Raw genomic sequence first — 24,336 nt, 5'->3', positions numbered from 1 at the left:
AAAAGGGACAGATTTTTTAAAACCTGAGAAAGGAGAAAGCTTTTCTATGTATGATATAAACCCCAAAAGTTCTAAAGAAAAAACTGATAAATTCAGTAGTGGAGAATTATTGTTTAATGGGTACAAAGTTTCTGTTTGGGAAGACGAAAAGTCCTGGAGATGCATGGTGGTGATGGTTGCACAGCAATGTGAATATACTTAATGCCATCAAACTGTACACTCAAAAGTGGTTAAATGGTGTGTTTCATGCTATGTATATTTTACCACAATAAAAAATGGCATTACAAAAAACATCATAGGCACAATCCAAATATAAATGACAGATTGGAAAAAATAGGTAACTCATTATAAAAAGGGGCTTATATATAAAGAGCTTGCATGAATCAATAAGAAAAAGAGCAACCCAATGTAAAGATGGGTAACAGATATGAACAGTTCACAGAAAAGAAAATATAAATGTTTCTTAAACATATGAAAAAAGCCATTCACACTAAATGTAAGAGAAAATAAAACTACACTAAAATATCACTGTCACTTAGATTGAGAAGTATAAAAACAGAGTTGGGGCCAGGCACAGGGGCTCATACCTGTAATCCCAACACTTTGGGAGGCCAAGGCAGGTGGATCACTAGAGGTCAGGAGTTGGAGACCAACCTGGCCAATGTGATGAAACCCGTTCTCTACTAAAAATATAAAAATTAGCTGGGCATGGTGGTGCTCGCCTGTAACCCCAACTACTCGGGAGGCTGAGGCAGGAGAATTGCTTGAATCTGGGAGGGAAGTGGAGGTTGCAGTGAGCAGAGATGACTCCATCTCAAAAAAAAAAAAAAAAAAAAGTTGGATAACTCAATTGTTGGTAAGGGCCTGAGGAAAGAGCCATTCTTATTATTTGCTGATGGGAGTATAAATTGGTGCATTTTCTATGGTGGGCACATTTGGGAATATCAGTAGAAATTTCAAATGCACACACAGCTTGATCCCATAATTCCACATCTAGGAATTTATCATACAAAAATATTCATATACAAAATGACACATGTACAGGGTGATTAATTGCAATTATTTGAAATAGCAGGCCAGGTGCAGTGGCTCACGCCTGTAATCCCTGCACTTTGGGAGGCCAAGGCGGGTGGATCGCCTGAGGTCAGAAGATCGAGACCAGCCTGACCAACATGGTGAAATCCCGTCTCTACTAAAAATATAAAAAGTTAGCCAGGCGTGGTGGCGGGCACCTGTAATCCCAGCTACTCGAGAGGCTGAGGCAGGAGAATCACTTGAACACAGAGGCGGAGGTTCCAGTGAGCCAAGATGGTGCCACTGTACTCCAGCCTGGGCAACAGAGTGAGACTCCATTTAAAATAAAAATAAAAAGAAATAGCAAAAGGGGGATGCAAACATCTACTAATAGAAGAGTTGTCAAATAAATGTTGGTATGTCCATAGTACATACTTTGGGGTACTCTGTGGATGTTAAAGAAATAAAATCTATATATGCTAATATGGAATGATTGGCACTATGTGAAAACAGCAAGTGTAAATAAGAGAAGGGTTATATAATCACATAACTCTATGCATGTAAGAAACTAGCAAGAAAAGTTGCCTCTGGGATATAAAGACGTTTTTCGCTGTGTGCTTTTTTTTTCTATTTTTTTTTTAAACCCCATGAATGTATCTCTCCAAGATAATTCTTTTTTCTTTAAATAAAACTTCACTGGGGAGGGCCAGATCCATATAAAATGGTATCTAGAAGTACCATTTGTTGGCCGGGCGCGGTGGCTCACGCCTGTAATCCCAGCACTTTGGGAGGCTGAGGCGTGCAGATCACGAGGTCAGGAGATCGAAATGATCCCAGCCAACACAGTGAAAACCCATCTCTACTAAAAATACAAAAAATTAGCCGGGCGTGGTGGCGGGCACCTATGGTCCCAGCTACTCGGGAGGCTGAGGCAGAAGAATGGCGTGAACCCGGGAGGCGGAGCTTGCAGTGAGCCGAGATCGTGCCACTGCACTCCAGCCTGGGCGACAGAGCGAGACTCCGCTTCAAAAGAAAAAAAAAAAAAAAAAAAAAAGAAGTACCATTTGTTGTTTCTGCTGCTGTTTGCTAAACGCCTGGGGGAAGACTTGAGTATGTTCAGGTGATGGAGGGATAACAGCAGTAGAAAGGAAAAGGCTGATGGAGCCAGTTATCTGAGGAGGAGGACAAGAGGGAAGGCAGGATCAGGAGGAGGCAGGCATTAGCTTTGGGCAGAAGCAGACACACCTCCTTCCCTGAGATGGACGAGGTAAGGGGAGGATTCGTTCCTAAAGAGATAAAACCAGGGCCCTGGGTGGGGTTGATGGAGCTCCTGCCTCAAGGACTCTATTATCTATGGAAAATATTAGTTAGGTTATCTGCTCCTAGTGAGGGAGGAGATGGTGGCCAAGCGGGCATGAGGACTGTGGTTAAAATGGTAAAGCAGCTATTGTTGAAGGCCCCATAAACCTGGGTGCTGGCAGTCTGCGTGGCTAAGAAGCTTTCTCTAGCGGTTTTCACCAACTGGGAGCCTGAGCAGGGGGCCGGAAGGAAGTGAAGAAGGGAAGGGGCAAGTGGGTTGAGGATGTTAGACAGTGAGCAAGGTCTGAAACTATGTGGGAAGAGGGTAAGCAGTTCTATCCTATGGTTGCCTGTTTGTCTCCCCAGTGAACTGGAACCCCCCTCCTACTCCCAGGGCACTTTTCATAGTCCCCAGGGCCTGAGTGGGTGCTTGGTCATGGGACACAGTTCAAGGAATGTTTCTCAAATTACTTAATTGACCCTGCAAATACAAAAACAGATGAATAAACGAACCCTAAGTCTTACCACTTCATCAGTGCTGCGAGAAGGCCTTTATCCCATCTGGCATTATCCAGCTTATTTACTTACTTTGTTCGCAAGATTTGTTTGCTCTTTCCAATGGTGATAGCTACCCTCAAGGGAAGGAGACACTGAGGTTATGTGTTTAAAGATGCTGCAGGCTGTGATGGCAAATACTTTGCAGGACTCCACTGTAGCTCCTCCTCTTTCCTAACATCACTTTCATCACTCGTGTTTGAAATCCCACTCTCAGTGGTCCATGGCTGCATGCCTCTCAAAGTGGGTGTGGGGAGTGGGGCAGGGGGATTTGGAAGGAGGGTTCTGCAGAGGGAGGGGAGCACAGCACCCTGGGAGAGGTGACACTTGGTTACTGATGTCTTAGTACTGGTGGTTTGCAGTTGAAAGGGAGCAGCAAACACTTGGTGTGGGAGGAGTGAAGAGGCGAGGCTCTTAAAAGCAATCTGATGATCAATGTGTGTCCTCTATAATTTGGGGGAAGGCCTACCCTTCCTCCACTCCAGGCTCTGCTTTTCTCTCACCTCTATCAGCAGAGGAACTTACTGTAGTCTGGGAGGGTCTCTCCTTCACTCAGCCATTCTTCCCACTGTAGTTGAGCACTTGCTGCAGGCCCAGCCTATGGCAGGCGGAGGAATGCAGAGGCCCCTCCTTCCATGGCCCACAGAGAGGAGCCTTCAGCTCCAGCTGGTTCAATGTCCCCTGATTGCCTTTGGATATTATTATCTGAATCCGGGATTAACAACTCCTGAACCCTGAGCAAGTGAGAGACAGCAGTGCCCTCCAGGGACCTGCCAGAGTGCACATGCCAGGCAGCACGTAGCTGCTACGGCAGGCATGGAGGCGTTGCCATGGAAACTGCCCAGGCGGCCTTTCCACTCACAACCTCTAGGTTCCTTTGTTTGTGTCATCCGTTTCTAGGAGATACATGCAAGGCTTTCTCTCCTCCTTTTTCTCATCCCTGGAAAGAGTTGTGGAGGAGTTGCTGGTGAATGGGGTGGGAGAAGTCAAGTGCAGCCCGGGTGGGAAAACAGCTGGTGAATGCCAGGGTTTCCAGCGACCTGTGGGGTAGTGGCTCACAGCTCTCAGCTCTGCTGCTCTGGTGGGAGAAGCCCCTCATCGGCGATTACATTCCACCAGAGCCGCTGCCCTCTCCTCTCCCTGCACCCACAGGCTGCGAGGTGCTCAGGGGCACGGTCAGGCAGAGCTGGATTTGCTGTACCAGGCCTGGGTACTCCGAGGCAGTGAGGTACAGTTAAGAGAGCACTGAAATCGGAGTCAGGAGGCCTGAATTTTGGCCCTAATCCTGGCACAGCATAACCTTAGGCAAGTGTTTTCCATCCTCCTGGCTCAGTTTGCTCATCTGGAAAGTGAGAGGGCTGGAATAGAACAATAATTCCAAAGTGCTGCGTCCGAATCATCTGAGAAGCAGACGAAAGCTGCATTACACAATGCAGATTTCTAGGCCCAACCCCAGAGATTCCTATTAATTATGTCTGGGTGGTGCCTGGCAATATGTATTAAGGGAATGTAAATTCATTTCATTATGAGACTCTGTTGACACGCTTGAGATAATTAGAGACACTTGAAAGCAGTCACACCAGAACTGTGAATCACTGAATTAGAAGCAAATGTCAAGTACACTTGAATAATTGAACAGAATATACTAAGACTATGTTATCTGATTAGTTCCAAGCCTTTATGGCAACGATGCCACTTATCTCATTATGAAATGTCTTTCAGTACAAAAAAAAAGACCATCATTGAAAACTTCTCAAGCAGGCATGACCTCACAGTGTCCTTTAGCATCAGGAATAAATGGGCACTCATCCAGCCTCTCCCAGGTGACCGTCACCTACCAAATGCCACACCTATGCTGCAAGAGGTGGAGCAAAGAACAGCACACCTAGCTTTCTTGAAACTTTCCTTCCTTCACTTCAGTAAATCCATTTCCTTTAGGTCTTTCTTGACTCTTCAACTTTTCATTTATTTATTCAGTAAATACTGATTGTATGAGTGCAATCAGACTCTGTGCTGGACACTGGGGACACAGTGGAGGGCGGGGTTTGTGGGCCAACCACAGGTTGATGTCATGAGTGCTGTGAAGGTGCCATGGAGTGCCTAGGAGGGGGTCCCAACCCAAATATCTTCTTGCCCTTCTCCTGTCTCTAAGTATTGTCACTTTCTAAAACTCATTGATATGATTTGGCTCTCTGTCCCCACCCAAATCTCATCTTGAATTATACCCCCATAATTCCCATGTGTTGTGGGAGGCACCCAGTGGGAGACAATTGAATCATGGGGGCGGTTTCTCCCATACTGTTCTCATGGTAGTGAATAAGTGTCATAAGATATGATGGTTTTATAAGGGGAAACACTTTTCACCTGGTTCTCATTCTCTCTCTTGCTGCTTCCATGAAAGAAGTGACTTTCGCCTTCTGCCATGATTATGAGGCATCCCTAGCCACGTGGAACTGTAAGTCCATTAAACCTCTTTCTTTTGTAGATTGCCCAGTCTCAGGTATGTCTTTATCAGCAGCCTGAAAATGGACTAATACACTCATTTTTGTGCAAACCTACCTAAAATGGCATTTATTGGCAGAATATTGGTGCAGAACCGGGATGGCCATGACCAGCAGACTGGCTGGATTGCAGGTGGCCCCAGCAGGGAGACTCTCACAGTTGGTGATGAGAGAAGTTCACACTGTAGGTCAGTCAGCATCAAGAAGGTTCAAGCAGCTTGGAAGTGATGAAAACCCTGGTAGGCAGGTGAGAGCTTGATAGGCAGGTGTTCCACGAATCCAGCAGTGGTCACGTGGATTCAGCCTCAGTGTTCTGGGCCAGGACTAGGATGGGGCTTTGTCCAGAGAGACTGGGAGACTGAGCAGGGGATACAGGCGTGGACACAGACATGGGCATGATGGGGAGGGGTAGTGGTCAGTGAAGGATTCCTTGAAGAAGGGATGTCTGAGCTGAAACCTGAAGACTGACTCAGAAGTAACTAGACAAATAGAGGAGGAAATGATTCCAGGAAGAGGGAGCAAAATGTGAAGGCTCGAGAGAAGAAGCTACCAATGCCTGCTATCTGAACAGAATCAAGGAGTTCCCTTTCTACTTAGATTGAATGAGAGCTCAGAAACCTTCACACCTGGAGAGTTTTGCCAGGCCCTGAAAGACATCAAGAAGTCTGCAAAGGGGACAGAATCCAGGAGTGACGCTCCTTCCTACCTAAAGAGAATATTAATGACCTTTGCATGGTTGTTTGGAAGGTCATGAGGTGGCCAATTTTCAGGCTCTTCTCTCTCTTAGGAATAGCTAGGTGATAGGAAAGAAAACAAGAGGCTCTTATATATTTTACTTCCACAAAGTAAAAGTGGAATCCCCATAATGGATTATTTTGCTTTAAACAGTATTTTAAAAAGGTAAGAAAAGAAAGAAAGGCAGATATTAAAAGCATTTCCCAGCTCTTTACTATTTTTGATGCTCTTCTTTCCTTCCCGTGGATATGAATTTTCTTATGGTATCACTTCCCCTCGGCCTGAAGAAATTCCTTTAACATTTCTCTTAGGTGGATTTATTGATGACAATAAATCCAGTTCTTATTTGCCTAAAATTTTTTTTACCTTCAATTTTAAAGGAATTTTTACTAGGTATAGAATTATAGTTTGACAGTTATTCTTTCAACACTTTACAGATTGGTTCTGTTGTCTCTGGTCTCTTGTTTCTGGGGAGAAATGAGTTGTCATTGTTATCACTAGTTCTCTGTATGTAGTGTTTTTCCTCCTTTTGTACTTTTTAATATTTTATCTTTCTCTTTTGTTTTCAGAAATTTAACTGATAATATGATTTTCTTTGTATTTATCCCACTTAAGGTTTGATGGACTTCTTAGGTCTGTAAGTTTATGTTTTAAATAAAATTTGGAAAAATTTTTGTCCATGCTTCTCTAAGCATTCTTTCTGTATAATTTTCTCTCTCATCTCTTTCTGGGATTCCAATTGCTTGTGTGTTAGACTTCATCTTGCAAATTGTTGAGACTCTACTCATTCCTTTAAATTTTTTTTCCATTGTGATTCAATTTGGATAATTTTTATTGAACTGTTGTTAACTTCACCAATTCTTGCTTCTATAATACATTGTTTAATCTTTATTTCATCCCATGAGTTTTTTAAAATTTCACATATTAGAATTTTCAGTTTTGTAAGCCCCATTTTGTTCTTTATTAGCATTTCATTTCTCTCCTGAGGCATCTCATTCTTTCGTCTATCACACCCATCCATAGGTGCTTTAATACATTTATCATAGTTATTTTAAAATCCTGTCTGCTGATTCCTATATATGGGTTGCCAAGATGTCTGTTTCCATTGACTATTTTCACTTGCTTATGGGTTTCCTGCTTCTTCACAAGTAAGTACTTTATTCATTATCATGCATATTACATTGTAGAGATTCTGGGTTGACCTATCTTACTCTGATGAGGATAGAGTTTTGTTCCAGCTGGCAGTTACTGAAGGATCACCTTGTTTCTATGAATATTTCATTTAGACTCTGTATGGCAAGTCTATTTTACTCTGAATCCTAGGTTTAGGCCTTAGTCTTGAGATGTGGCTCTTACTGCTAAGTTATGGCCCTTCTGGAGTTTCACTGTAAAACTAAGGCCCTCTGAATTAGTGAGATTTCTTCAAACTCAGTCTCCCCAGCACTAGACAGCAATGGAAATATCTGCACAGGCTTTCAGCCTCCCATTTGTTGCTTTCTACTGGCTTTCTTGGACCTTTCCCTGAACATGTACAGTTCAGAATCATCCAAGGATTTGAGGAGAATTTGCACACAGATGTTGGGCTTCCTCCTTTGAGACTCCTTCCGTTCCAGGATTTCTCTCTCAATATCCAGCTGTTTTGCCAGTCCCAAACTCTGACCTCTGACTCCTTAGCCCAGTAAGACTGATGATTTCTGCCTGAGCTCTATTTCCATACACTACACTACACAATCCTTAGGGGAAAAATGGGATAAATATGGATCTCATCTGCTGTGTTTTTCTTCTTTTACTTTTATTTTTTGGAGACGGAGTCTTGCTCTGTTGCCCAAGCTGGAGTGCAGTGGCATGATCTTGGCTCACTGCAAGCTCCACCTCCCGTGTTCATGCCATTCTCCTGCCTCAGCCTCCCAAGTAGCTGGGACTACAGGCGCCTGCCACCACGCCCGGCTAATTTTTTGTATTTTTAGTAGAGACAGGGTTTCATCATGTTGGCCAGGATGGTCTTGATCTCCTGACCTCATGATCCACCTGCCTCGACCTCCCGAAGTGCTGGGATTACAGGCGTGAGCCACTGCGCCCGGCTTGTTTTTCTTCTTTTAAAAGTCAAATCCTCTTAAGTTTCTGTATGTTCTTCACTTCTCGCCAATGCTTTCAAATAATTTTTTAAAAATTTTGTCTGGAGTTTAAATTATCAACAGGAGAATTAATTCAATATAGAATTACTGGGACAGGGATAGCATGGAAGTTGATTTTATTCTGTGTATCTGACTTAAAAGGCTGTGATTCCAAAGCAAAAGTGGTAAGAATGCTCAAACAACTAATTTGGGTAGTAGGGGAGTTTAAGAGCCAAACCCGGACTTTCGTAGAGTCTAAAATTGGCATTCAGGACAGTGAGCCTGGAGAGCAGTTAGGAGGCTGAGGTCTTTGTGTGGGCATGTGTTGAAGGCTCATTTTAGAGGGGTGGTGATGGAAACAGGGATGGTACAGGAAGGTTTAGCTGGACAAGAAAGACCTGGGTCTCACTGAATAAGGAGGAAAAAGGAGAAGGAAGAGACAGAAATTACTCTTCAGTTTTGATCTTGAAAGACAGAAGGGCACGACTCTTGAGAAAGGCATGGAAATTGGGAAGGGATGTTACAGGCGAAGGTGATGAATAGTTCACAGGGAGGAGGCAGTGTTGAAGGTCAGTTAGGGTAGAGGTAGGGATCTCTTTTTGGGAGAGTGTAGAGAGAGCCATGTGGAGACCCGGGGACTGATCCTGAGCAAATACTGGCATTTAGAGGATGGAAGAAGAAAGTAGAACCTTTGAGAGAACCTTCTCTGGAACTAATCTAGAAGAGGCATCAGAGAGGTAGAAGGGGATCTGTAGGAGAATCTGTTAAGAATAAGGAGACCTGGAGAGTGCGGAAAGCTCAGAGGCCTAAAGTGGAGGAGCGGGGACAAGAAAAGACCATCAGAGGCAAGCAGGTTGCTGGCAGTGACAGTGGTGAGAACAGAAGTCATCATAGGTTAAATAGGAAGTGAGCTTAATTACTTTAAAAAAATAATCTGCCTTTAATGCAGTCCTATCCCTCATCCACCAGCTCTCCCAATCTCAGGTCAGGCTCTTTGTTGCCTCTGGGAGACTGGCAGTTGCAGTTGTTGCCAAGTGGCATTTACAGGCTCAGCTCCCTGAGGATTAACCACCCAGAAGAGGATTCAGCTCTGAGGACAGAGAGATGAGCACACCAGTTGAGCAGCCTAACCTCCCCATGTTTGGAAGATAAATGCTTCCCATCCCGGAATTTTAATTTGAGCTTTCCAACCTTTCCTGCTTTCCAAATATTTGTCTAAGATGATGGATAACATTTAATTGTATACGTGTCTTCCTCAAAGCATTTTAAACAACCTTCTCCCAGGATCCAAATTGGCTGGAGATAAGGCAGAAGGGAGACTTTGTTCCTTAAGCACCATTTTCCCTTTTACAATCTCATCATCAGCTTTTTGGAGCTGGTCTCAGGTGACATTAACGTAGAGGTGGCTGTGGACACAGCAGGTTCTGGGCCCTGATTAGGGTGCCCCTCCCAAGCTAAAAGACTAAGGCATGAATTAACTGAGAATAAGAGTGAGAAAAGAGGAGGTGGAGATGCTTTCTGGGGTCCAGTTTGATGAATGGAGAGGTCATTAAGCAAGATGGAGAATATAGGAGGAATGATGTGTTTGGAGAAGATTATGACCTCAGTTCTGAACTGTTTGGCTGGAGGAGCCTGTGAGATCCAGATGCTACTCAGTAGTCAATGTTATCTATGAGTTAGGGTTCAGAAGAGAGCTCAAGGGTGGGGATAAAGAGTAACTGGGACATAGACTGTTGGGCATGGTGTCTCTGGATGCTTGGTTGAGTTGCTCCAGTCCTTCCCAAAGTCCTTCCCATGGATTAAAGAATGCGTCCTAAACAACCTGGATGGAGAACCACTCTAAGCAGAATTTTCAGAATTGAAAAAGCCCCCAGCAGAGGGTCAAGACAGGTGGGTTCTAATTTCAGCTCCATTTTAACTTACAGTGTGACCCAAAGCAAATAGCTTCTTGTCTCTGGGACTTGATTTCCTCATTTGTAAAATGAGGGGATCAGCTTTCGTCGTCTTCCTCCACTAGCGCCTAGGCATCCATAGCACTGTCTTAAAGGGGTCCCCAAATGAGGTAGATTAGAAGGAATTAGACACCTTGACAGAATACAATCAGGCCTTAGAGCCCTAGAAAGAAACTTGGAGTGGTATCCTTGAGAGCAATGGAAGGAAATAGTACTTTTTACCAACTTGCTGAGTACTTACAATGCACCAGGCACAGAGGAGGGCCCTCCACTTCCGCTTCCATCATGTTTCCTCCTCACAATGCTGAGCTTCTGTGGCTTAGAGAGTAAAGGAGTTAGGATTCAAATCCAGGGCCTCCTAATTCCACACCAGTGCTGGTCAACACCAGACATGAAAGAAAGAAAAAGCTGAGAAGAGGGATGGGAGCCAGAGGATCATTTGGCATAAAACCTGTCTTTTCCTTTGATCCTGTAAACGTTTTTTTTTGTTTGTTTGTTTTTGTTTTTGTTTTGTTTTTTTTTTTTTTTGAGACGGAGTCTCGCTCTGTCGCCCAGGCTGGAGTGCAGTGGCGCGATCTCAGCTCACTGCAAGCTCCGCCTCCCGGATTCACGCCATTCTCTTGCCTCAACCTCTCAAGTAGCTGGGACTACAGGCTCCCGCCACCACGCCCGGCTAATTTCTTTTTGTATTTTTAGTAGAGATGGGGGTTTCACCATGTTAGCCAGGATGGTCTTGATCTCCTGACCTGGTGATCCGCCCGCCTCGGCCTCCCAAAGTGCTGGGATTACAGGCGTGAGCCACCGTGCCCGGCCAATCCTGTAAACATTTTTTGATGCTGTATAGGTAATCAGTAATAGAATTTAAAGAATTATAATTTCAATTTTATTTTAGATTCAGGGGCTACATGAGTAGGTTTGTTACATGGGTATATTGCATGATGCTGAGGTTTGGGGGTATGATTGATCCCGTTACCCATGTGGTGAGCATAGTAGTCAAAAGTTAGTTTTTCTTTTTTTTCTTTTTTCTTTTTTTTTGAGATGGAGTCTTGCTTTGTCGCCCAGGCTGGAGTGCAGTGGCACGATTTCCGCTCACTGCAACCTCCGCCTCACGGGTTCACATCATTCTCCTGCCTCAGCCTCCCGAGTAGCTGGGACTACAGGCACGCGCCACCACGCCCGGCTAATTTTTGGTATTTTTAGTAGAGTCAGGGTTTCACCGTGTTAGCCAGGATGGTCTCGATCTCCTGACCTCGTGATCCGCCCGCCTCGGCCTCCCAAAGTGCTGGGATTACAGGCGTGAGCCACGGCGCCCGGCCACAAAAGTTAGTTTTTCAACCTTTTCCTCCCCGACTCTTTCCCCCTCTAGTAGTCCCCAGTGTCTACCGTTGCCATTATGTCTATGTGTACCCAATATTTAGTTCCTCGTTATAAGTGAGAACATATGGTATTTTGTTTTCGGTTCCTGCATTAATTGACTTAGGATAATGGCCTCCAGGTGCATCTATGTTGCTGGAAGAACATATTTTTCTTCTTTTTTTATGACTGTGTAGTATTCTATGGTGTATATGTACCGTGTTATCTTTATCCAGTCCACCACCGATGGACACTTAGGTTGATCCCATGTCTTTACTATTGTGAATAGAGCTGCATGTGGCTTTTGGTAGAGTGATTTATTTTCCTTTGGATATATAGCCAGTAATGAGATTTCTGAGTTGAATGGTAGTTCTAAGTTTTTTGAGAAATCTCCAAACTGCTTTCCACCATGGCCGAGCTAATTTACATTCCTACCAACAGTGTGTAAGTGGTCCCTTTCTCCATAGCCTTGTCGGCATCTGCTTTTTGACTTTTACTAATAGTCTTCTGCCTGGTGTGAGATGGTATCTTAATTTGGTTTTGATTTGCATTTCTCTAATGATTAGTGATATTGAGCATTTTTTTCATATGTTTGTTGACCACTTACGTGTCTTCTTTTGAAAAGTATCTGTTCATGTCTTTTGCTCACTTTTTAAATGGGGTTCTTTTTTGCTTGTTGAATTGTCTAAGTTCCTTATAGATTCTGGGTATTAGACCATTGTTGGATGCATAGTTTTGCGGATATTTTCTCCCATTCTGTAGGTTGTCTGTTTACTTTGTTGATAGTTTCTTTTGCTGTGCAGAAGCTCTTTCATTTAATTAGGTCCCACCTTTCAATTTTTGTTTTTGTTGCAATTGCTTTTGAGGACTTAGTCATAAATTCTTTCCTAAGGCTGATGTCCATAATGGTGTCTCCTAGGTTTTTTTCTAGGATTCTTATATTTAAATCTTTACATTTAAATCTTTAATTTTTACATTTAAATCTTTAATCCATCTTGTGTTAATTTTTGTGTATGGCAAAAGGGGTCTAGTTTTATTCTTCTGCACGACTAGCCAGTTATCCCAGCACCATTTATTGAATGGGGGAGTGCTTTCTCCATTGCTTATTTTTGTTAATTTTGTTGAAGATCAGGTGGCTGTAGGTGTGTGGCTTTATTTTTGGGTTCTGTATTTTGTTCCATTGGTTTATGTGTCCTCTTTTCATACCAGTACCATGTTGTTTTGGTTACTATAGCCTTATAGTATAGTTTGAAGTGGAGTAATTAGATGCCTCTGACTTTGTTCTTTTTGCTTAGGATTGCTTTGGCTATTTGGGCTCCTTTTTAGTTCCACATGAATTTTAGAATAGTTTTTTTCTAATTCTGTGAAAAATGACGTTGCTAGTTTGATAGGAATATCATTGAATCTGTAGATTGCTTTGGGCACTATGGGCATTTTAACAATATTTAGTCTTCTAATCCATGAGCATGGAATGTTTTTCCATTTGTTTGATCTCTGATTTCTTTCAGCAGTGTTTTGTAATACTCTTTGTAGAACTACAGATTCTTTCAATTCCTTGGTTAAATGTATTCCTAGGTATTTCTTTTTGTTGATTTGGCTCTCCAGCTTGAATGTTAATTGGTGTATAGAAATGTTGCTGAGTTTTGTACATTGATTTTGTATCCTGAAACTGCACTGAAGTCATTTATCAGTTCTAGGAGCCTTTTGGCTGAGTCTTCAGGGTTTTCTAGGTATAGAATCATATCATCTATGAAGACAGATAGTTTGACTTCTTTTCCTTTTACTTTTTTCTCTTGCCTAATTGCTCTAGATAAAACTTCCAGTACTATGATGAATACAAGTGGTGACAGTGGGCATCTTTGTCTTGTTCTAATTCTCAAGAGAAATGCTTCCAGCTTTTGCGCATTCAGTATGATGTTAGATATGGGTTTGTCATAGATGGCTCTTACTATGTTGAGACATGTTCCTTCAATGCCTAATTTGCTGAGGGTTTTTGTCATGAAGTGTTGTTGGATTTTATAAAAAAAAAAATTCTGTGTCTGTTGAGATGGTCATATAGTTTTTGTTTTTAATTCTGTTTATGCGGTGAATCACATGGAATGATTTGCATATGTTGAACTAACCTTGCATTCCAGGAATGAAGCCTATTTGATTGTGATGAATTAACTATATGATTGCTGCTGGATTCAGTTGGCTAGTATTTTTTTGAGGATTTGTGTCTATGTTCCTCAGGAATATTGGCCTGTAGTTTTCTTTTTTTGTTGTGTGTCGGCCAGATTTTTGTATCAGGGTAATGCTGGCTTCCTAGAATCAATGAGTAATTCCTGCTCATCAATTTTTTGAAATAGTTTTAGTATAATTAGTACCAGCTCTTCTTTGTACCTCTGGTAGAATTTGGCTGTGAATCCATCTGGTCTGGGGATTTTTGTGTGTGGGTAGGTGTTTTCATTACTGATTCAATTTTGGAACTTGATATTGGTTTGTTAAGAATTTCAATTAGGATGGGAGAGAGAAGGTAGCTCAAAGCGATGATTATTCTACCTGCCTCAAACACAGTCTGTACCTTCCTGTTGGCCCAAGACTTGAGAGAAATGTTCACAGCAGTGGAGCCTTGCATAATTAGATATTCTTCCTCTGCAGATTGGGATATAGAAAGGAGGACATTTTCATTTAATGAGAGGATCACACATGGCTAAGAACAGAAGTTAGGAGTTAGGATAGAGATGTGTTCTTCACCATTAATCCTACCTATAGTAAAGTGTGTTGCACTACTTGTCTCAATCTGGGTTCAATCAGGGAAGCTGAACCACTGTGAGTATTGTGGATTAAGGAATTTATTAGAGGAACTAGACCTTATGCAATTGTGAGAGAATCTGGGGAAACACAGGTTTGTGAAGGGAAGTTGAAGAATCAGAGGAAGAGTCATTGACTGGCCCTTGTGCTGGCAAATGAACTGAAACTTGCAGGGAAATCTGGAAGCCAGGCACGTTCTACCATTGGTGTAGAAGTCCATAGAAGGTGGGGGACTCAGAGTAGCCTCTGCAGATTTGAAGTAAACTCTCTGATGATGGGGCCTGGGCTTACTACTGATCAGCAAGGTTGGCAATCAGGAAAGAGCTAGAAGGAGAGCTAATCACAGAGTGGGGTGCCTGCCTGCACCTCTGTGGTGTCTCTCACCTCCTCTGACATATGACAAATGCAGAGCTTGATGGCTGTGGCTTCTGTCCCCCACCTCTCACTCAGCTGTACCTCTGACCCAGGACCATACAGGTGAGGGGTTCTGTGAGACAGAGTTCTCAACATAGCCAAGTTGATGCTAGAACCATTAAGCACATTATTATAGTGATGTAATATAATTGATGATTGCTTTGGTTTGTTTTTATATTTACTAATTCATATTTTGCCTCATTTCAAAATAGGATTTTTGAAGCAGCTTAGAGAAACATTAGAAATTGAGTGAAATTGTAAAAGGAAGTGATGGAGGCAGAGAAAAATGTGTAGGGCAATAAAATAATTCAAACTTAGTGGCAGTGTTCAAGAAATCAATCTAAGAGCCTGTTTCATTGAAGATGGGGCTATGGATTGGGCTCAGAGCATCCTCAGAGCCAAAGCAAATATTTTGTGACAAAGATCATCACAAGGGAGTGGCAAAGATTTTCCTGATCCTGTGATCTAAGGGAAATATCTCCTAGGGGTCCTCAAAAATATCCCTTTGATAAGGTGTCTTGGAACCATTCAATGAAATCTGTGCTCTGAGGAATTAAAACAAGGAAGACCTGGCATGTGCTCTAGGCTTTCCTGGCCTCATCCAGACCCTATCCTGCCAGAAACCGGCCAGGAGACAATTTCTAAACATTACAGCTATATGATTGGATGGTTTGTATATTCTTCAAGCTAGGAGTTGATGAGCTTTTTCTTCTTCTTCTTCTTCTTTTTTTTTTTGGAGATGGAGTCTCGCGCTGTGGCTCAGGCTGGAGTGCAATGGCGTGATTTTGGCTCACTGCAACCTCTGCCTCCCAGATTCAAGCGATTCTCCTGCCCGAGTAGCTGAGATTACAGGTGTCCACCACCATGCCTGGCTAATTTTTGTATTTTTAGTAGAGACAGGGTTTCGTCATGTTGGCCAGGCTGATCATGAACTCCTGACCTCAGGAAATCCACCCGCCTTGGCATCCCAAAGTGCTGGGATTACAGGCGTGAGCCACCGCGTCCAGCTGATGAGCTTCTTCTGTGAAGGGCGAGATAGTAAATGTTTTTGGCTTTGCAGGTCGCTAGGTCTCTGTTACAGCTACTCAGCACTGTCATTATAGCATAAATGCAGCCATAGAGAGTCTGTAAACAAATGAGTGTGGCTGGGTTCCAATAAAACTTTATTAAGGAACACTAAAACAATTCTAATTTCCATGTGTCACAAAATATTAATTCTTCTTTACAGTTATTTCCGACCATTTAAAATTGTAAAAACCATTCTTAGCTGTAGACTGTAGCCATACAAAAACAGGCAGCAGGCTGGATTTGGCCCATATGCCATGGTTTGCACACCCCTGTTTCAGGTGGTCCTCCATAACTGATTAACCCATTTCCCGTTCAGAAAAAAAAGTGCCGCTCGCTGCCAGCGCTCATTTAATTTGACGTAAACATGCTTTTTGATGCTGAAGCAAAGCTGACCGATTTTCAATGTGAAAATAAAAAATAAAAACTGTTCTTGGAGTTATTTCTAAGCAGAACTTGTCTCTAATCCTAGTGTAACAGAAATGTATGTGATGTTACACTAGGATTAGAGACAAGAGCATTCTCGGGGCAAACGGAAATGAGTTAAGAAAGTGGGAGGCGGCTGGGTGCGGTGGCTCACGCCTGTAATCCCAGCACTTTGGGAGGCCGAGGTGGGCAGATCACGAGGTCAGGAGATTGAGACCAGCCTGGCCAACATGGTGAAACCCCATCTCTACTAAAAATACAAAAAATTAGCCTGGCATGGGTCCCAGCTACTCGGGAGGCTGAGGCAGGAGAATTGCTTGAACCCGGGAGGCGGAGGTTGCAGTGAGCTGAGATCGCGCCACTGCACTCCAGCCTGGGTGACAGAGCGAGACTGTGTGTCAAGAAAAAGGCCGGGCACAGTGGCTCACGCCTGTAATCCCAGCACTTTGGGAGGCCGAGGCAGGCGGATCACGAGGTCAGGAGATGGAGACCATCCTGGCTAACGCGGTGAAACCCCGTCTCTACTAAAAATATAAAAAATTAGCCGGACGTGGTGGCGGGCGCCTGTAGTCCCAGCTACTCGGGAGGCTGAGGCAGGAGAATGGCGTGAACCCGGGAGGCGCAGCTTGCAGTGAGCCGAGATCGTGCCACTGCACTCCAGCCTGGGCGACAGAGCAAGACTCTATCTCAAAAAAAAAAAAAAAAAGAATCTTCTTAAGGGTGGGGGAAATTACAAAGTACACTGATCAGTTAGAGTGGGGCAGAAACAAATCACAATGGTGGAATGTCATCAGTTAAGGCTAGTTTCACTTCTTTTGTGGATCTTCAGTTGCTTCAGGCCATCTGGATGTATACGTGCAGGTCACAGGGGATATGATGGCTTAGCTTGGGCTCAGACGCCTGGCAGTTACCTGGAGATCACTGAAGATCCCTCCACTGGTTTTGATGGACCGACAGGTTTGGGGCCGTGACCTGTGCTTTGCTGAAACCCTGCCTGGCTCCAAAGTCAGACAGATGCCAAGTGAGGTCAAAAGCAGGTGCTGTATAAACCAGGACTTCCTCTCCATGGATGGCTAGGCTGGCATTGCAATAGCAATGTGGGCTGACACCCCGACTTTCTGAGAGTGAGGGGGCAGAGGTAGAAGCCCCAGGAAGGCAGGGCCTAGTAGGCAAAGTGAATAATGAGGTTTCCACTTCAGCAGTACACTCCCCTAAGCAAGAGGGATGGAGGCCGAGCTCAAGGCCTGGCTCAGAGCCAGATGCTTGGGAGAGGACTAGAGTCTCATGGGGGTGGTGATGGTGGTGTCAGCACTTAAAGTACTATTTTTCTATTGTCAAAATTGCCTTCAGAGGCCCTCAGTTTTCCCACAAAGTCTAATGTTTGGCCAGGCGCGGTGGCTCATGCCTGTAATCCCTGCACTTCGGGAGGCCGAGGCAGGCGGATCACGAGGTCAGGAGACTGAGACCATCCTGGCTAACACGGTGAAACCCCGTCTCTACTAAAAATACCAAAAATTAGCCAGGCATGGTGGCGGGCACCTGTAGTCCCAGCTACTCGGGAGGCTGAGACAGGAGAATGGCGTGAACCCAGGAGGCGGAGCTTGCAGTGAGCCGAGATCGTGCCACTGTACTCCAGCCTGGGCAACAGAGCGAGACTCCATCTCAAAAAAAAAAAAAATCTAATGTTTAGGATAACCATGTCCCACCCTATTTAGAAATTCTCTTTTGCTCACTAACATTTAAGAGCTACTAATATGGTGGCACAACACTGCAGATATAATGTATGCCACTAAATTTTACTCTTAAAAATGAGTAAAATTTTAAATTACTCATTTTGTAATTTTTATGTTATGTGTATTTTATTACAAGAAAAATGATAAATTGAGGTAAAATATAAAAATGCATATTTATGTTACATTTATTTTACCACCACCACCAAGAAAAAAAAAATCACTGAACTGGACAACAGGATGTGAACTCTGTGTGGATGTGGGCATTTAAAGAATTACCCTTTTACTGTCTAACAGGAGGGTGGGTGGGCAATTCCAAAGAGCTTTTGCTTGTCTGCAGGAGTTATTCTATTCTGACTTTTTTTTTTTTTTTTTTTTTGACGGAGTCTGCAACCTCTGCCTCCCAGTTTAAGTGATTCTCATGATTCAGCCTCCTGAGTAGCTTGGACTACAGACATGCACCACCATGCCTGGCTAATTTTTGTATTTTTAGTAGAGACGGGGTTTCACCATGTTGGCCAGGCTGGTCTTGAACTCCTGACCTCAAGTGATCTGTCCGCCTCAGCCTCCCAAAGTGCTGGGATTACAGGCATGAGCCACCACACCCAGCCCTCATTCTGGCTTTTTTCTTTTTGAACTTTTTACTATGGAAATTAAAAACAAAACAAAACAAAACAAACAAAAACAAACAAACAAAAACACTCAAATAGTGAAGAGAATCCAGCAATGCACCATCTTTGAGTCTGGGACCCAGCTTCAACAACCATTAAGGTTTGTTGTTCTTTTTTTTATTATTTATTATTTATTTTTATTTTTATTTATTTATTTATTTATTTATTATTATACTTTAAGTTTTAGGGTACATGTGCACATTGTGCAGTTTAGTTACTTACGTAGACATGCACCATGCTGGTGTGCTGCACCCACTAACTTGTCATCTAGCATTAGGTATATCTCCCAATGCTATCCCTTCCCCCTCCCCCCACCCCACAACAGTCCCCAGAGTGTGATGTTCCCCCTCCTGTGTCCATGTGATCTCATTGTTCAATTCCCACCTATGAGTGAGATTATGCGGTGTTTGGTTTTTTGTTCTTGCAATAGTTTACTGAGAATGATGATTTCCAATTTCATCCATGTCCCTACAAAGGACATGAACTCATCATTTTTTATGGCTGCATAGTGTTCCATGGTGTATATGTGCCACATTTTCTTAATCCAGTCTATCATTGTTGGACATTTGGGTTGGTTCCAAGTCTTTGCTATTGTGAATAATGCTGCAATAAACATATGTGTGCATGTGTCTTTATAGCAGCATGATTTATAGTCCTTTGGGTATATACCCAGTAATGGGATGGCTGGGTCAAATGGTATTTCTAGTTCTAGATCCCTGAGGAATCGCCACACTGACTTCCACAATGGTTGAACTAGTTTACAGTCCCACCAACAGTGTAAAAGTGTTCCTATTTCTCCACATCCTCTCCAGCACCTGTTGTTTCCTGACTTTTTAATGATTGCCATTCTAACTGGTATGAGATGGTATCTCATTGTGGTTTTGATTTGCATTTCTCTGATGGCCAGTGATGGTGAGCATTTTTTCATGTGTTTTTTGGCTGCATAAATGTCTTCTTTTGAGAAGTGTCTGTTCATGTCCTTCGCCCACTTTTTGATAGGGTTGTTTGTTTTTTTCTTGTAAATTTGTTTGAGTTCATTGTAGATTCTGGATATTAGCCCTTTGTCAGATGAGCAGGTTGTGAAAATTTTCTCCCATTTTGTAGGTTGCCTGTTCACTCTGATGGTAGTTTCTTTTGCTGTGCAGAAGCTCTTTAGTTTAATTAGATCCCATTTGTCAATTTTGTCTTTTGTTGCCATTGCTTTTGGTGTTTTAGACATGAAGTCCTTGCCCATGCCTATGTCCTGAATGGTAATGCCTAGGTTTTCTTCTAGGGTTTTTATGGTTTTAGGTCTAACGTTTAAGTCTTTAATCCATCTTGAATTGATTTTTGTATAAGGTGTAAGGAAGGGATCCAGTTTCAGCTTTGTACATATGGCTAGCCAGTTTTCCCAGCACCATTTATTAAATAGGGAATCCTTTCCCCATTGCTTGTTTTTCTCAGGTTTGTCAAAGATCAGATAGTTGTAGATATGCGGCGTTATTTCTGAGGGCTCTGTTCTGTTCCATTGATCTATATCTCTGTTTTGGTACCAGTACCATGCTGTTTTGGTTACTGTAGCCAAACTATACTGTAGTATAGTTTGAAGTCAGGTAGTGTGATGCCTCCAGCTTTGTTGTTCTTTTTTTTTGGAGATGGAGTTTCACTCTGCTGCCCAGGCTGGAGTGCAGTGGCATGATCTTGGCTCACTGCAGCCTCCGCCTCCTGGGTTCAAGCGATTCTTCTGCCTCAGCCTCCCTAGTAGCTGGGACTACAGACATGTGCCACCACACCCGGCTAATTTTTTTTGTGTTTTTTTTTTTTTTTTGAGATGAAGTTTGGCTCTTGTTGCCCAGGCTGGAGTGCAATGGCGCGATCTCGGCTCACCGCAACCTCTGCCTCCCAGGTTCAAGCAATTCTCCTGCCTCAGCCTCCGGAGTAGCTGGGATTACAGGCATGCACCACCACTCCCGGCTAATTTTGTATTTTTAGTAGAGATGGGGTTTCTCCATGTTGAGGCTGGTCTCAAACTCCTGACCTCAGGTGAGCCTCCTGCCTTGGCCTCCCAAAGTGCTGGGATTACAGGCGTGAGCCACTGCACCCTGCATTATTTTTGTGTTTTTAATAGAGACAGGTTTCACCTATTGACCAGGCTGGTCCTGAACTCCTGACCTTAAGTGATCCACCTGCCTCGGCCTCCCAAAGTGCTAGGATTACAGGCATGAGCCGCTGCACCCGGCATGTTGTTATTGTTAATATACCCCTACAATGTTTTTCAAAATTCTCTCAGTCCATCCAGAGCATGTCAGGAAAAGCTCAAGCAGGGGTCTAAGGTATGAGCGGGTGAAACCTATTCTGCAGGGAGGTAAATGAAAAATGATCTGAGCTGGGAATAGAGTGAATGCCAGTAGTCACTGGGCAGTGGGATGTAGAATCCCAGCTCTCTACATCACCCAGCTCCTGAATCTAGACACTTTCAACTTCAAGTGTGGTCTTGGGATTGGCAGCATCCATACAGCCTGGGAGGTTTCCAGCCTTGCAGAACCTCAACCCCTGCCCAGACCTGCTGAATCGAAAACTCTGCGGGTGGGGCTCAGAAACCTGTTTTCACACACCCTTCGGAGATTCTGTTGCCTGCTCAAATTAGAGAGCATCTTCAACAGCAAGTGAGGTGTACGGGAATGTAGGATAATATCCCCAACTACATGATTCATAACAAGTTGCTGATAGATGAATAAAGAAAAGACAGTTGGAATAAATGAGCAGTTGAAGTAAAATTACTGTATTATTGGGAGAATAAATGAGCAGTTGGAGTAAAATTACTGTATTATTGGGGGAATAAATGAGCAGTTGAAGTAAAATTACTGTATTATTTATTCATTTATTTAACACGCATTTGTTGGGCCAGGTGTTATTCTGGCACTGTGGATATAACTAAACAAAACGGACAAAAACTCTTGGCCTTGTTCTCGTGGGGAAACTTAATAATTGAGATAAAAGAATAAAAGATGTGGGCCAGGCACGGTGGCTCATGCCTGTAATTCCAGCACTTTGGGAGGCCGAGATGGGCGGATCACGAGGTCAAGAGATCAAGACCATCCTGCCCAACATGGTGAAACCCCGTCTCTACTGAAAATACAAAAATATTAATTAAAAAAATACAAAAATTTGCTGGGCTTGGTGGTGCACGCTTGTAGTCCCAGCTACTCGGGAGGCTGAGGCAGAAGAATCACTTGAACCCGGGAGGCGGAGGTTGCAGTGAGCCAAGATCACGTCACTGCACTCCAGCCTGGTGACAGAGTGAGACTCCATCTCAAAAAACAAATAAATAAATAAAATAAAAATAAAAGATGTGGTATTTAAAAAGTGAAAAGTGATAGAGACAAACAAAGCAGGGAGGGGAAATGGGCAGCGTGTGGGTGGGGACAGAGAAAGGGTTTGCTGTGTACCAAAAAGTGGCTAAAGAAGGCCTGTGGAGGCTGGGCGTGGTGGCTCATGCCTGTAATCCCAGCACTTTGGGAGGCCGAGGCAGGCAGATCACGAGGTCAGGAGATTGAGACCATCCTGGCTATCACGGTGATACCCTGTCTCCACTAAAAATACAAAAAATTAGCCGGGCATGGTGGTGGGCGCCTGTTGTCCCAGCTACTCGGGAGGCTGAGGCAGGAGAATGGCGTGAACCCGGGAGGTGGAGGTTGTAGTGAGCCAGGATTGCACCACTGCACTCCAGCCTGGGCGACAGAGCGAGACTCCATCTCGGAAAAAAAAAAGGCCTGATGGCCGGGCGCGGTGGCTCACGCCTATAATCCCAGCACTTTGGGGGGCCGAGGCAGCTGGATCATCTGAGGTCAGGAGTTCGAGACCAGCCTGGCCAACATGGTGAAACCCCCGTCTCTACTAAAAATACAAAAAATTAGCAGGGCTTGGTGGCGTGTGCCTGTAATCCCAGCTACTCGGGAGGCTGAGGCAGGAGAATCGCTTGAACCCAGGTGGCAGAGGTTTCAGTGAGCTGAGATCGCACCACTGCATTCCAGCCTGGGTGACAGAGTGAGACTCTGTCTCAAAAAAAAAAAAAAAAAAAAAAAAAAAAGTTCTGAGTGAGAAAGTGGCAATTCAATAAAATCCTGAAGGAAGTGAGGGAGGAGCCATATGTGTACCTGGGGAAGCTCATTTCAGGAAGCAAGGGGACAGCCGGTGCTAGAGTCCTGAGGCATAGCACTAAGGAGGCAAGTGTGGCTGGAGCACAGTGAGTAAGTGGGGGAGAGCTGCAGGAAGTGTGGCCAGATTGCTAACAGCGGACATGCCGTAAAGGGTCTCACAGACATTACAAGGACTTTGGCTCTTACACTGTGTGAGATGGGAAGTGTATTCATTTTCTTGTTGCTGCTATCATAAATTACCACAAATTTCGTAGCTTAAAGGAATGTAGATTTATTCTCTTTCAGTTCTGGAGGTCAGAAGTCCAAAAACGAGTCTTCTAGGGCTAAAAGCAAGGTGTCTGCAGGGCCAGTTCCCTCTGGAGACTTCAGGGGATGATCCAGTCCTTGCACTTTCCAGCTTTGAGAGCCCACTGGCACTCCTTGGCTAGTAGCTGCACCACTCCAAACTCGGCTTCTGATATATCTCCTTCTCTGACTTGGACCCTCCTGTCTTCCTGTTTTAAAGACACTCATGATGACATTGGGTCCACCTGGATAACCCAGAATAATCTCTCCATCTCAAGATCCTTAATCACATCTGCAACATCTTTTTTACTGTGTAAAGTGACATCATCTCAGGTTCTGTGAAATAGGATGTGAAAATATTTGGGGAGAGCATTATTCAGCCTACCACAAGAAGCCATCAGAGCTGTGACAGTGTTATGTGCTTTCTAAGAGTCATTACAGATACTGTGTTGAAAATTGTTTTGGGTAGGCAAGAGTGGAAACAGGAAAATTAGTTATTATATCAAAGTCCATCTACTCTTTAACTCCTAAGGACCTTGTAGGCTGTTCCCACACAAATGAGCATGTAATTCTGTTATGGGCTGAATTAAGTTCTCCACCCTAATCCATATGTTGCAGCCCAATCCCTCAGTACCTCAGAATGTGACTGTATTTGGAGACTGGGTCTTTGGAGAGGTAATTGAGTTAAAATGAGGCCATTAGCTAGGGGTTCCTAAAACACTCTGACTAATATCCTTATAAGAAGAGGAAATTTGGATACACAAAGAGACAGCAGGGATACGAGTACACAGAGAGAAGGCCACATGAGGACATGGCGAGAAGGCGGCCATCTGCAAGCCAAGGAGAGAGGCATCAGAAGAAACCAAACCTGCCACCCTACACCTTGGTCTTGACTTCCAGCCTCCAGAACTGTGAGAAACAACTTTCTGCTGTTTAAGCCACCCACTCTGGGTATTTGTTTATGGCAGCCCTAGAAAACTAATACCAATTTTAAATGCTTTCCTGAAACCCAGACACAGACCCTCCTCTTAATCCCCTAGTTCAGGATTCCTGTCAGGAAAGGAAGTCACCTAGTTGGCCAGATATTTTTGAAGCAATACTCCCTACATCCTAGGAATGAACAATTGAAAAGAAAAGTCTTTTGCTCTTCAAAAGACACTGTTCAGAAAATGAAGACAAATCAGACTGGGAGAAAATATTGGCAAAACACATATCTGATAAAGCACTTGTATCCAAAATATATAAGCCACCTAAATAAAACACCAGTTAACCAAGTAGGTAAAAGATCTC

At 43.6% G+C, this 24,336-nt stretch overlaps 1 long non-coding RNA gene across 2 annotated transcripts in view; it reads right to left on the bottom strand.

The window, feature by feature from the left end:
* LOC107973525 (uncharacterized) overlaps positions 1-3,711 on the bottom strand; it is a 28,526-nt gene extending 24,815 nt beyond the window's left edge. Inside the window, exon 1 of one of the 2 annotated variants that reach the window (XR_001715886.2) lies at positions 3,394-3,711. This is a non-coding gene — a long non-coding RNA (uncharacterized LOC107973525). Of the gene's footprint in view, positions 1-3,371 lie in introns of both variants that reach the window. The other variant, XR_008546284.1, reaches the window with a different exon arrangement.
* Positions 3,712-24,336: the final 20,625 nt, after the last annotated feature.

Source organism: Pan troglodytes, chromosome 12 (assembly GCF_028858775.2).
Source record: "Pan troglodytes isolate AG18354 chromosome 12, NHGRI_mPanTro3-v2.0_pri, whole genome shotgun sequence".
Taxonomy (NCBI): Eukaryota; Metazoa; Chordata; class Mammalia; order Primates; family Hominidae; genus Pan; species Pan troglodytes.
The sequence above is the reverse complement of the archived record's forward strand: the minus strand, read 5'-3'. Positions and strand labels throughout refer to the sequence as shown.